The 15029-nt window shown below is 42.5% G+C and overlaps 1 protein-coding gene across 1 annotated transcript in view; it reads right to left on the minus strand.

Annotated features, from left to right (window-relative positions):
• The window catches only part of KCNAB1 (potassium voltage-gated channel subfamily A regulatory beta subunit 1), a 408264-nt gene extending 399422 nt beyond the window's left edge, over positions 1–8842 (minus strand). The window contains exon 1 of the mRNA XM_059920067.1: positions 8774–8842. The gene's annotated coding sequence lies outside the window, so the exon portion shown is untranslated. The remainder of the gene's footprint in view (positions 1–8773) is intronic.
• Positions 8843–15029: the final 6187 nt, after the last annotated feature.

Genomic DNA, 15029 nt, shown 5'->3' on the forward strand with positions numbered 1-15029 from the left:
CTTGGTATTTCACTGCACCTGCATTTATCCCACACTGACCCACATCTACAACCAGAAAGCATCTTTGAATTTTGGCATTTGCAGCAAGTCTCCCTTCACTACTTTGGGTGTGACTCTCTTGCTCTTTCTGCAAGTGTCCCAAAAGATGACAAAACGTGGCCTTTGTTCTAAGGCTAATGCAAAGGAAGTGGCCAATGGGACCGCAATGTGCAAAAGTACACTCTGTGGCCAGAAATGCCTTGAAAGATGGCCATTGGGGACACACAGTGCCTTGGAGAAGAGGTAGGTGAGGAGGAAGCAAGGTGGGAGGTGAGGCCTTAGTCCTATTATATGGGCTTCGCACTCTCTTTTTAAGTAATGTTGAGCCACAGAAGGTTTGAGGTCAGGATAGTATTGTGGTCACATGCTGTTGAATCATCACTGAAGCAATGCTTCCAAAATGCTAAGAGCACGTTCCCCCCTTATCCCAGTCTGCTTTGGCCTGGCTTGGAGAATTTCCATGGATTTGGGGTGGAGTATGGTAGAAAGAGCATGGACTGTGAAAGCAGGAAGACTTGGGTTCGATTCCTACCCCTCTAGCACAGTAGTGGATTGACCATGGGCACTTTCTGAGTGCCATTTCTTCCTCTGGAAAATACACCTCACCATATTACAACACAGGTTGTTGCAAAGATTAAAGGGAATATGGTATCTGAATAGCTAGCACAGAATGAACGGTGGTTATTGTTATAGCACCTGCTGCATTGCACAACTCCAGGGACTGCCCATCGACACTGCAGCCTGTGTGGATGATGCCCTTGTGTTGCAGTGAACGGTGGGCCTGGCTATATGCAGCCGATGTGGACAGACTGAGCAAGCCACAATTTTCAGGAGATTTCAGTGCTATGGGTTACATGACTGCAAAATGGACGGGGTGGCTTTAAATGCGGGTCTACAGGTCTCTTCCCTCTTCACTTTCTCCTTCCTAAAGAGAAGTGAAAGATTATCTGGATAAAGCTGATCTGTTCCTCATCTGGTGAGAAATCCCTCCATCCCTCCTTAAGCGTCTACTCAGAAAGCAGATTTGAAAGCGGCAAAGAATCCCTCACCTCTGCGGTTACTGCTCCTGCTCTGCCAACGGGCTCATCCATCGTCTTCTGCACGTTGTTCTTTCAGGGTCTAGAACTTGTCCAAGACAAGGCTGGGAGGCCTATAGGTAAACCTCAGCTACAAACCAAGGCCTAAAAATGTACAGTTTCAGTGCTGTGACACGACACATTGCTGAGAGGTCTCGTTGGGGTCATTCCGTCGGAACCAATCTACCTCTTCATCATCTTCTTCCAGGCACTTAAGATTAATCTAAAAAATCTATGATTCTACTGAAACTGTAAGAAATCTTAGAAATCAGCTGGTTCAATTCTCTTGTTTTACCAATGAGGAAAGAAACATCCAGGTAAATTGGCAACATTAAAAGTCAGTTATTGTAAGGACTGGAATAAAGTACAAGTTTCCAGGAGCTTTAGAAGTCAGATGGACAGGAGTTTAAAGCCTTGCCCAACAATGTACTACTGTGTGATGTGAGTGCTCTCTGAGTTTTCTGTTTCTTCCTCAGAAAAATGGGGAAAACAATATTACCTCCTCAGAGTTAACTACGCTAAATTGGTTTATGTATTTTGAAGCCCCACATGTACTACCTTGCCTCTTGAAATGTCATTTCACTGTCTCATAATTGTAAATGTTTCATCACTGACTAAAGTGCCAAGGAATCCTGTTGAAAAATAATCTGCTGAGGGCTTCCCTGGTGGCACAGTGGTTGAGAATCTGCCTGCTAATGCAGGGGACACGGGTTCGAGCCCTGGTCTGGGAGGATCCCACATGCCGCGGAGCGGCTGGGCCCGTGAGCCACAACTACTGAGCCTGCGCGTCTGGAGCCTGTGCCCCGCGACGGGAGGGGCCACGATAGTGAAAGGCCCGCGCACCGCGATGAAGAGCGGTCCCTGCACTGCGATGAAGAGTGGCCCCCACTTGCCTCAACTAGAGAAAGCCCTCGCATGAACCGAAGACCCAACACAGCCAAAAATAAAATAAAATAAATAAATAAAGTAGCTATAAAAAAAAAAAAAAGAAAAGTGCTTTTAACAAAAAAAAAAAAAAAAAAAAAAAATAATCTGCTGAAAAACCCGCCCTGTGCTTCTGCCGTGGAAGACAAATGAAAAGCTTCACTTGGCTTACTTTATTTATGATAGAATGTTCTTTTCAGCTGGGGAAATTTACACAATTAAGAGCACAAGTGTCCCATCAACATTTTGAAAAATTGCATCTACATGGTTTGCTTTTCTAAAGTCTCTAAGGGTTATTCCAAGATAAACTTCAACTGGAGGTACTTACAGCTTTTGGCATTTTCCCAAAGATTCCAATGTTAATTCAAATAAAATCACAACTGAGGAGACCTTCAAGATGGTGGAGGAGTAAGACGCGGAGATCACCTTCCTCCCCACAAATACATCAGAAATACATCTACATGTGGAACGGCTCCTACAGAACACCTACTGAACGCTGGCAGAAGACCTCAGACCTCCCAAAAGGCAAGAAACTCCCCACGTACCTGGGTAGGGCAAAAGAAAAAAGAAAAAACAGAGACAAAAGAACAGGGACGGGACCTGCACCAGTGGGAGGGAGCTGTGAAGGAGGTAAGGTTTCCACACACTAGGAAGCCCCTTCGCGGGCGGAGACTGCGGGTGGCAGAGGTGGGGAGCTTCGGAGCCACGGAGGAGAGCGCAGCCACAGGGGTGCAGAGGGCAAAGCGGAGAGATTCCCGCACAGAGGATCGGTGCCGACCAGCACTCACCAGCCCGAGAGGCTTGTCTGCTCACCCGCCGGGGCGGGTGGGGTCTGGGAGCTGAGGCTCGGGCTTCGGAGGTCGGATCCCAGGGAGAGGACTGGGGTTGGCGGCGTGAACACAGCCTGAAGGGGGCTAGTGAGCCACAGCTAGCCGGGAGGGAGTCCAGGAAAAGTGTGGACCTGCCGAAGAGGCAAGAAACTTTTTCTTGCCTCTTTGTTTCCTGGTGTGCGAGGAGAGGGGATTAAGAGCACCGCTTAAAGGAGCTCCAGAGACAGGCGCAAGCCGCGGCTATCAGCGCGGACCCCAGAGACGGGCATGAGACGCTAAGGCTGCTGCTGCCGCCACCAAGAAGCCTGTGTGCAAGCACAGGTCACTATACACACCGCCCCTCCCGGGAGCCTGTGCAGCCTGCCACTGCCAGGGTCCCGTGATGCAGGGACAACTTCCCCAGGAGAATGCATGGCGTGCCTCAGGCTGGTGCAATGTCATGCTGGCCTCTGCCGCTGCAGGCTCGCCCCGCATCTGTACCCCGCCCTCCCGCCGGCCTGAGTGAGCCAGAGCCCCCGAATCAGCTGCTCCTTTAACCCCCTCCTGTCTCAGTGAAGAACAGACGCCCTCAAGTGACCTACACACAGAGGTGGGGCCAAACCCAAAGCTGAACCCCAGGAGCTGTGCGAACAAAGAAGAGAAAGGGAAATTTCTCCCAGCAGCCTCAGGAGCAGCGGATTAAATCTCCACAATCAACTAGATGAACCCTGCATCTGTGGAATACCTGAATAGACAACAAATCATCCCAAAACTGAGGCGGTGGACTTTGGGAGCAACTGTACACTTGGGGTTTGCTTTCTGCATCTAATTTGTTTCTGGTTTTATGTTTATCTTAGTTTAGAATTTAGAGTTTATTATCATTGGTAGATTTGTTTATTGATTTGGTTGCTCTCTTCCTTTTTTCTTACATAGATATATATATATTTTTTCCTTTTCCTCTTTTTGTGAGTGTGTATGTGTATGCATCTTTGTGTGATTTTGTCTCTATAGCTTTGCTTTTACCATTTGTCTTAGGGTTCTGTCTGTCCGGTTTTTGTTGTTTTTTTTTTTAGTATAGTTTTTAGCACTTGATATCATTGGTGGATTTGTTATTTGGTTTGGTTGCTCTCTTCTTTCTTTCTTTTTTTAAAATTTTAATAATTTTTAAATTTTTTTATTTTAATAACTTTATTTTATTTTATTTTTCTTTCTTTCTTTCTTTCTTTTTTTCTCCCTTTTCTTCTGAGCTGTGTGGCTGACAGGGTCTTGGTACTCTGGCCGGTGTCAGGCCTGTGCCTCTGAGGTGGGAGAGCTGAGTTCAGGACATTGGTCCATCAGAGACCTCCCGGCTCCACATAATATCAAACGGCAAAAGCTCTCCCAGAGATCTCCATCTCAACGCTAAGACCCACCTCCACTCAACAACCAGCAAGCTACAGTGCTGGACACCCCATGCCAAACAACTAGCAACACAGGAACACAAATCCACCCATTAGCAGAGAGGCTGCCTAAAATCATAATAAGGTCACAGACACCCCAAAACACACCACCAGATTTGGTCCTGCTCACAAGAAAGACAAGATCCAGCCTCATCCACCAGAACACAGGCCCCAGTCCCCTCCACCAGGAAGCCTACACAACCCACTGAACCAACCTTAGCACTGGGAGCAGACACCAAAAACAATGGGAACTATGAACCTGCAGCCTATGAAAAGGAAATCCCAAACACAGTAACTTAAGCAAAATGAGAAGACAGAGAAACACACAGCACATGAACGAGCAAGGTAAAAACCCACCAGACCAAACAAAGGAAGAGGAAATAGGCAGTCTACCTCAAAAAGAATTCAGAGTAATGATAGTAAAGATAATCCAAAATCTTGGAAATAGAATGGAGAAAATACATGAAATGTTTAACAAGGACCTAGAAGAACTAAAGAGCAAACAAACAATGATGAATAACACAATAAATGAAATTAAAACTTCTCTAGAAGGAATCAATAGCAGAATAACTGACGCAGAAGAACAGATAAGTGACCTGGAAGATAAAATAGTGGAAATAACTACCGCAGAGCAGAATAAAGAAAAAAGAATGAAAAGAATTGAGGACAGTCTCAGAGACCTCTGGGACAACATTAAATGCACCAACATTTGAATTATAGAGGTCCCAGAAGAAGAAGAGGAAAAGAAAGGGACTGAGAAATGTTTAAAGAGATTATAGTTGAAAGCTTCCCTAATATGGGAAAGGAAATAGTCAATCAAGTCCAGGAAGCACAGAGAGTCCCATACAGGATAAATCCAAGGAGAAACACGCCAAGACACATACTAAACAAACTATCAAAAATTAAATACAAAGAAAAAATATTAAATCAGCAAGGGAAAAACAACAAAAAACATACAAGGGAATCCCCATAAGGTTAACATCTGATCTTTCAGCAGAAACTCTGCAAGCCAGAAGGGAGTGGCAGGACATATTTAAAATGATGAAAGGGAAAAACCTAGAATCAAGATTACTCTACCCAGCAAGGATCTCATTCAGATTCACCAGAGAAATTAAAACCTTTACAAACAAGCAAAAGCTAAGAGAATTCAGCACCACCAAACCAGCTTTACAACAAATGCTAAAGGAACTTCTCTAGGCAGGAAACACAAGAGAAGGAAAACACCTACAATAACAAACCCAAAACAATTAAGAAAATGGTCATAGGAACAAACATATCGATAACTACTTTAAACGTAAATGGATTAAATGCTCCATCCAAAAGACACAGACTGGCTGAATGGATACAAAAACAAGACCCGCATATATGCTGTCTACAAGAGACCCACTTCCAACCTAGGGACACATACAGACTGAAAGTGAGAGGATGGAAAAAGATATGCATGCAAATGGAAATCAAAAGAAAGCTAGAGTAGCAGTTCTCATATCAGACAAAATAGACTTTAAAATAAAGACTATTACAAGAGACAAAGAAGGACACTACATAATGATCAAGGGATCAACCCAAGAAGTAGATATAATAATTGTTAATATTTATGCACCCAACATAGGAGCACCTCATTACATAAGGCAAATGCTAACAGCCATAAAAGGGGAAATTGACAGTAACACAATCATAGTAGGGGGTTTTAACATCCCACTTTGACCAATGGACAGATATACAGAAGATATACAGATTGCCAACAAACACATGATAGGATGCTTAACATCACTAATCATTAGAGAAATGCAAATCAAAACTACAATGAGGTATCACCTCACTCCAGTCAGAAGGGACATCATCAAAAAATCTACAAACAATAAATGCTGGATAGGGTGTGGAGAAAAGGGAACCCTCTTGCACTGTTGATGGGAATGTAAATTGATACAGCCACTATGGAGAACAGTATGGAGGTTCCTTAAAAAACTAAAAATAGAACTATCATACGACCCAGCAATCCCACTACTGCGCATATACCCTGAGAAAACCATAATTCAAAAAGAGTCATGTACCACAATGTTCGCAACTCTATTTACAATAGCCAGGACATGGAAGCAACGTAAGTGTCCATCGACAGATGAATGGATAAAGAAGATGTGGCACATATATACAATGGAATATTACTCAGCCATAACAAGAAACGAAATTGAGTTATTTGTAGTGAGGTGGATGGACCTAGAGTCTGTCATACAGAGTGAAGTAAGTCAGAAAGAGAAAAACAAATACCATATCCTCACACATACATATGGAATCTAAAAAAAAAAACAAAAAGGTTCTGAAGAACCTAGGGGCAGGACAGGAATAAAGACGCAGACGTAGAGAATGGACTTGAGCATGCAAGGAGGAGGAAGGGTAAGCTGGGACAAAGTGAGAGAGTGGCATGGACATACATACACTACCAAACGTAAAATAGATAACTAGTGGAAAGCAGCCGCATAGCACAGGGAGATCAGCTCGGTGCTTTGTGACCACCTAGAGGGGTGGGATAGGGAGGGTGGGAGGGAGACACAGAGGGAGGGGATATGGGGATATATGTATATGTATAGCTGATTCACTTTGTTTTAAAGCAGAAACTAACACACAATTGTAAAGCAATTATACTCCAATAAAGATGTTAAAAAACACAACTGAATTTTTTTAGAGGTCACCTTTTTATCAACCTTGTTAGATATAACATCACCAAGAATCTACAAATGAACAAATAAGATATCACAAAGCCCACATTTCAAACCTCCTGGGAGAGTACCTCAATTCATAAACCCACTCCTTCTTGATCATAATTCAAGCGAGACAGATTTTCTTATTTCCCATTCCTCAGCAAAGATAGCAAATTAGATGAAAAGGGCTATTAAAGGCAGGCATCCTGACAGGAACAAGGAAAATTTACAGCAAGGTAAGGATACAGAAAAAGTCATGGAGGGGGAAAAATACAGAAGCCAACATTTAAAAATAACATAGCAAAACAAGGCCTCTAATTTTCAAGGCAAATAGTTCTATAGACCTTAATAGTCCCTGAAGACACTTTAACATAGCACAATAGTTGACATTTATTAAGATAAACTAGAGGTGTCAAGTTGCTTATTCAGGTTTAAAAAAGTTAAAATAAATCCTTGACAGTTAAATTAGAAAGCTTCAGGTACTGGGGAAAATCGCTTGATTGAAAATTTTCACTCTCCGACAATGTCAAATGCAGAATTGTTTTCTGCATTTAAGAATATTATCTTGACCATTCTCACCAACTTTTTCCCTGTTACTAGTAACTTAGTGGCTTAGCTGATTCCTAGCCCAGGAAAGAGTCAACTTTGTTTTTGAGCTACAGACTACACACTTCTTTCCGCTGCCCCTATCCCACCTGCCTCTTTGCTGGTTCACATGCCCACAAATTCCTGCATATTCTTATAAAAGTCGAGTTGAAAAGGTGCATTTTGTGTGTATTTTTCCTTGACATTTCTATTCCCTGTCTCCCCGCCTCCTGGTAGAACTAATTATTTCCTTATCTTTATTTCCATAGAGCTTCATTCACACTTCAAACATCACACCGATACAAATGTTATTGTAGACTTGTCTTCCCTGAGAAGACTCTGAAATTATTCAGGGCAAGAAGCCTGCCTCATGTATCACCATATTGCCAGAAATGAACATAACAGATGATCAAACCTCTTGAATGCATTTCTGTTTAATTTTCTAGTTTGTTAGAAATTCTTTCAATATTGTATATATGGAAAGAGTATCCTTGAATTCTGAATATTGACTTCATTGGAAATTCATTCAACTGAAAATACTTTTAAAACACATTAACACTTAGTATTTTTTTGCCATTTCTTTTAGATAAATGACCATCTGGAATCTAAAATATTGCAAACAGACTTAAGCATTTAATAGTCTGTTCAACAAGCAATTGCTGTTTGGATAGTCACATAATGCAATTTACTAAGCTTGGAGACAGAAAGAGCTGATCTTTCTAATGCACCCCACTTGTGGAATTGTTTATGCTGACTATCACCTCCTCAGTCCCATAGGTAATTAAATAATTCAACAGTCCTTTTGGGCAGCTTGTTTCATGCCTAATGTTCACTGCTATAATCAAATTAAATATGAAGATTAAGCTACAAAATGCACTTTGGGCTTTGATTTTTTTTAAGTGAACTATTTCAAATTTGTAATTAAAAAACGGCTCTTGAATTGTTCCTCAAATTCCTCACCCTTCCACACAAAAAAGTGCATGTATCTTGTGTGAGAATAGCGAAACGGAGAAGGAATGCCAGAACATATGCAGTTTTACTAATAATATTATATTCAAAACCATGGTGCACCCTGCTGCTGGGAACAGAGCAACTGGCTTATCTGTCTTCAAGAATCCTGCAAGTGCATTATAGAAAAACATATGTAATGATTACATTGTTTGAATGAACATACTATCGTAGATGCTCCTCTTAAAGACACATACCTGTCCAGTTCTGAAATAAGAGACTGAATCAGTGAGCTCTCTTGGCTCTCAACAAGGCTCTCTGGTCTTTGTTTCCACGTGCCTGATCCTGCCTCATGAGCTGTCAGCCAGAGCCTGTGGCTGTTACCGTCGGAAGGGGTGACCTGCTGCACTGTGGCAACTCCACAACCGCCTGCAGGAGGAATAAAACAGAAGCTGCAGGAAGGCTCCTGGCTCATTCAGCCACATGTGATTCTTAGGGCAATTTAAAAAAACTCTGAGAGGTTCAAAATGGGAGCTGAGCACCCATGGATTGACATTAGCAAGGCTGTGTTCCAAGTGCCTGCCAAGCTGATATCAAATCACCATCTGCAGGTTTCTGAAGGGCCATCAATCTTCTCAATCTTCTCAGTGAAACAGGAAATTGAGTTCCAAGTAGAGAAGCCAAAAGAGATTTACCCACCATGTGGCAAAGGCCAGGTTCGGGGGGGTGAGGCCTCAAATGAGAGGAATAACGTTGAAGGGAAAGGAGTGCCTTGGCCCCTCCCTGTTACAGGAAGCAGCCAGACTCTACCTCAGCACCTCCTTCACTCTGCTCTGACCATGGTTCTGTGGCAGAAACCGGCCAGCTGTTCACCTTGCCTGTTTTCCTCTCTTCCTAGGCACACATTTGCACTACAATTCCCAGCCTCCCTTGCAGTTCAGTGTGGTCATGTGACTGAATTCCAGCCAATGTGACTTCTATCCACAGCTGCCACTTACAGTGATCTTCCCTATGATCCTCCATATTCTTCTCCTGTCTGCTGGATCAATGTCAACACTCAGCCACCAGCCAGCTTAGAAAACAAAAGCTGAAGATGACAGAATTTGCATCAGCCTGGATCCCACCTAACTGGAACTTCCTACCCTTGATTGGACTTACATCAGTAGGAAATAAACTTTCTTATATCAGGTCAATGAGGTTTCAGGATTTAGCAGCTAGGGTTACCTTTAATTAAAAAATCAATGGACTTTTATTTTGTAAAGGGCATTTACTCACAGCCTAACCTTAATAAGCTCTTTCTGGATTGGAAACCAGAACCAAATATCTGGTCTGGAGCCCAGTTTAATTTCTTGATGACTGAAGAAATATTTGGCAAGTCTTTGTTTGTGATTAGGTTGCAATGTGTATGCCAATGCACAAAAAACTCCCAATTTGTCTTGCTCGGGATGGAGATTTTCCTCCAAAACTGTAAGACTGACACCTGAGGTATCTCTGGTGGCTAGAAAGGCTGTTGGGGAAAGGAAACATTGTTTCAACTGTCCTTTCCAGAGAAGTGGGAGCAAGTGCTCCTCAGAACTATGCAGCTTCCTCCTCCCGCAAAGCAAAAGCACAAAATACAACAGTGAAAATCTCTGGCAGAACGTTAGCACATGCCATTTAGTGACAACCATAATCTAAAATTGGAAAGTCCGGGGCAGCTGTTGCTGTGTAACCCTTGAATCCTCTTAGAGCTTGTATGAGGGGAGATGGCCAAAGACTGACTCAAACCTAAGATCTGAAATTGAGTTAAATTCATCTAATAGAGGATGCTGCTTGCGGGCCTCCAGGGCCTCTGTTCTTACATAGCTCTTTTGATGGAGAGAAGCCTAAGAAATATTGAAATCCATAGTCCACTCTATTGCACAGCGCTTTGCTCTCCACCTGAGTGACTTCCTCCCCATCTGAGCTGCTCCCTGACATCTCCCAGCCCTTCACAGGGCAAAGGCAAGGACCTTAAGCAGGAATAGGGAAGCTGTGATTCCTTACTGTGTTCCCGTAAGGAACTTTGTACTGTGATGGAAAGTGGAAGGTGAAATTACTAAAGTAACATCTCAGTAGCCATCCACAATTAACCCAAACTTGGGGAGGAAATATTCTGTGGGGTTAAGAGGTAACATCTGCAGTCCACTATCCAGGTTCAAGTGCTGTTTCTATTGCTTACTTGAATCTGACCATGGGGAGGATCTTCTAAGTTTCAGTTTCCTCCCATGAAGTGGAGATGATAAAAAATAGCCACACCACGGATTATTAGAAAGGATTAAATTGAATAATATAAGGAAAGGGCTGGGTCTACAATAGGTATTCAGTAAGCAGTTGCTGATATTAGGAAAGGAAGGCAGGTGTTATGGTCTTTGCAGTGTACCCAAGAAACCCTGCCCAGGGTCTGGGAGAGAAGTGTGGCTGTATCTGCCCTTGTGTTTACTAGAGAAGCAGATTAGGGGTAACCATGCTCTCAAGCCATGTTCTAGACTGAATCAGAGCCAATGTCTCAGGGCAGAAGAAAATAAAAATAATAAAGTAGCAAACATATAGTGGTTATGGTTTATATAGATATAGAGCCATAGATTATTTATATATAGATAGTGGTTTATAGCATACCAAGGATTTTCACACATACTATTGGATCTAACCTTTAAAATCCTAGAAGATAGAGAATGCAGATGTTTCTGTTTCCACCATAGAGATGAACAAACTGAGGCTCAGAGATGCTACACGATTTGCTGAAATCCACACAGCTAACCAGCAACAGAGCCATACTTTAAACACAGGCCTCTCTATTCCAAAGACAATGGACTGATCCTCTCCACATGGAGAGAGGACATGTCAGACAGATATTTGGTCCTTGCTAATCAGAAAGGATTTTAAATGAGGGCATAAATGTAAATCTTAGAAGAACGGGGTTCTAAGTGAAGCAAGGAGGGAAGCAGAATGTCAAGACCTTTCTCTTAGAGTCTAGGAATTTTCCCAGGCTTAGGGAGCACATGGAAGGAATCCAGAGAAAGAAAGACTGTGGAAGTAAAGTAACAGATGAAGGCTGATGGCACTCCAAAGGGGAACAGTGATAACAGCATTTGCTGAAGGGTCCTTTCTATGCACTCAGCACCGTGCTAAAACTTTGATAGATATCTCATTTAATCCTCCCAACTCTATGAATGTCTAATATTGTTATTCCCATTTTACAAGTAAGGGGACTGAGGTCCAAGGTCACATAGATAGTGGTGGGTAGTGCACAGTGGAATCAGAGTTCAGAACTGGGTTGGCCTGACATCAGAGCCCATGCTGATCTGCCCCCAGGTTATATAGCCCCGGAGGCTTATATAGAAAGCAAGATGTACAATGTCTCTCGTTGACTAACACCAGAAGTACACAACAAGCTGAAGGGTGAATGTAAAAAATTAATAAACCAAGCTATATAAAATACACCTAAGCTGTATAAAATAAAACTAAGTTAAATAACTAAAGCTAAATTTTAAAATCACAGCATGATGTTACCCCACCCCAGGAGAAGCAGAATATTCAATATATAGAGACAGAACTAGAAAGGCTAACCTTGGACATGGAGTAAAATAGCAATGGCTCAAAGAGGTAACCGGGAATATACTTGAGCCTATTCACACAGAGGCAGCCCAGGGAATCTTTTAGTCTCTTGATGGGAAAAGAAGAAAAAATTAAGCAGCAATAGACAGAAAGTGAATAAGCAGAGCCATGTTCTTCATCAGTGAGGATGTGGGTTGTAACAAGTCCATGGCGCTGTTGTATGGATTAAATGGAATGAATATAAGAAGCCCTGGGCAGATGGCATGATGCTTTATAGGTGCTTGATAAATGTGAAGGAGATGAACTAAATAGTCTTTTGTGAACCATCTTCAGGATTTTGTCAGATCTGAGTTCCACCTCTACTCATATTTACTGAATATTTTCCTTTAAACTGACTTACTTACTTTAAAACTTAGCTTTGTCCCCTGCCATGATAACCATGAATTCATAAGTTTAAGGTGTAAGTTATACATTTTTTCCTAATGCTCATGAAAACAAATATAAAACCACTGAGAGATTTAATGTCCACATGTCCCCCAGTATCATCTCAGGTACTAGTGTGCCATAGTTTTGGAAACACTGAAAGCAAGTAAAGAGCCCTGGCTGAGGGACCAGAAGACCCAAGGTCTAGGCCTGGACGATCAGACAGGCCACCTTCATGAGGCACGTTCTCCCATCAGAAAGTAGGAGATAAGAACATGTGATTTATGTTGCGAGAAGGCACACGAGGTCATGAAAGTGAAAACATTTCATAAGCAGGGACGTTACAAGTTGAAGGTGTTTGTGTGACTCTGTCTCCTTCTATTAAAGAATTTATTTTCTAAAAAATCAAACATATCTGGCAATGGTCAACCAATTACTAAAATGATATACTCTAAATATCAAAGAGAATTTTCTACTGCTCTTAAAACTTCAGAACGAAGCATCAACTCATTTCCTTTTTCTTGCAGAGTTAACACAACTGCACAGTCCCTATAAAGGTCAGTGAGCAGAAAATCAAACTCTGTTCCTTTGCTCTGGATTATATTATACCATGTATTCTCAGGGCTGGAAAGAGCCCAAGAGATCATCTTGCCTAGTCTTCTATTTTACAGAGGGGGCAGTGGTTCTGGAGAACTTTTAAAACCTAACTACGGTCACGGAGCAAAATGGGATTCAAATCATGTCTCCAAACCCCTCAACCAGTGCTCCTGCCATTGCACGAGCCTGTCCTCTGGAAAGGCAGAGGATACCAGGGCAAGAGGAACTGGAGCTGCTGTGCTCTATATAATCCACTAACATCCAGTTAGGAGAGAACCCTGAGGGCAGGTCAGAGGACCAAAACATAAACAGTGCCTTCAAGGTGTCCGCAATTCTTCTGAAGGAACTGGACACACAGAAACATGGCCCAACATAGGAATGTAACAGTGAGAAACTGGCTCAATTTTCTCCAGACAACCCAAATAGCAATCACAGAGATGCAAACTGAAGCAAGTCCCTACGGTGAGGGTGGGTGTGCCTGCCCAGGTATGTCTGCTTCTGACTCACCACCCTGGGGGTACATCTGCACACGGCAAGTACAGCCTTATGGTCCTAAGTCACAGGACATCATCGTCACCATTAAGGACCCACGTCTCCCCAGAGGCTGCTGCTGGGATGCTAGGAACTTTCTCTGGCTACATAATCCCTGTCCTATTCAGGTTCACCCTCTCATTCCTCATCCAATCGTTCAGCAGACTAAGATTTACACTAATATTCAAAACAACAGGACAACAAGCTAGGAAGCAATCTTTCTAGCATATGTCTAAAATCACAGTAAACTACCCAACAATGTCCTCATATTCTAATATCTGTGGAAAGATACTTCTAGGTAATTTCTCATATAGATATTCCAAGAGTTAGAAACTTAAAGAAAGTGTGCCTGCTCTAAGAAATATACATCATCTTTTTTAAAAAAGAAGAGCTTTCTCTTTAATAAGAAAAAATCTAATCAAGAGTGTTTTCTAAGAAAAAAATATTGGTTTAAAAATTTAGAGTTATTCCATTGTAGCCTATTTCCATCACTCTGTCATCCCTGATATCATTTTACTGGTGCTGTTCACTATGTTCTAGGTCGATAGAGGAGGGGGAAGAGGAAGTGACAGGGGACCAAAATTGATCACGTGTCCAATGTACAGCACATGTTTTACATCATTTACACTAGTCTTCTGAGCTAGGTATTCTTATACCCATTTACAGAACCAGAGTAGAGTCAGGAGACTCCAGAAAAGGGAGGCATCCTTCATTTTGGTAGATCCAATAATAGTTTTATGATAATAACAAGGGCAGGAATTATGCTTTGTATAATTATACAAATTATATTATAATTATAATATGCTTTGTATAATTAACCTTTGTATAATAATACACTTACTATGTGCCAGAGGCAGGGCTTGAACCCAACAACCTGGCTCCGGGATCTATGACCTTAATCCCCAAGTCAGCTGCCTCTGTCAGGTCCAGAGCCTCTATCTGGTAGGTGGTGCCACTGGGGTGCAGTCCTGCAGACTACAGGACTCCAGAAATGTGTTCTTCATCACCAGGTTCCACCGACACTTCCCTTTGCCAAAGCCAGCACCTGCATTTGGTGCCCTTAAATCCATTTTCTTCCTCTTTAGGGACTTTGCTTCACTACTTGCATTACATACTTTCTCTATCCCCTGGATTCCTCCAATCTGCTCACAAACTTCTACACATCTGCTTTCTCCTGCATACTTCTCCCCGACCCTGCTTCAGACTTCAACTATCATCCTCTCTCCCCACCTCCACTGTATCTTCTTGAGAGTAGCCTCCATGCTCCGCCTCTCCTTTACACCTGGTCTCTGCCCAACTCCCAAGTCTCTGAAACGGTCTCCTCTCCTCTCATTCTCCTGGCCACACTCCCAGCTCCAGCCTCTAAGAACCTTTCCAGGATTGTTG

Source organism: Balaenoptera ricei, chromosome 4 (assembly GCF_028023285.1).
Source record: "Balaenoptera ricei isolate mBalRic1 chromosome 4, mBalRic1.hap2, whole genome shotgun sequence".
Taxonomy (NCBI): domain Eukaryota; kingdom Metazoa; phylum Chordata; class Mammalia; order Artiodactyla; family Balaenopteridae; genus Balaenoptera; species Balaenoptera ricei.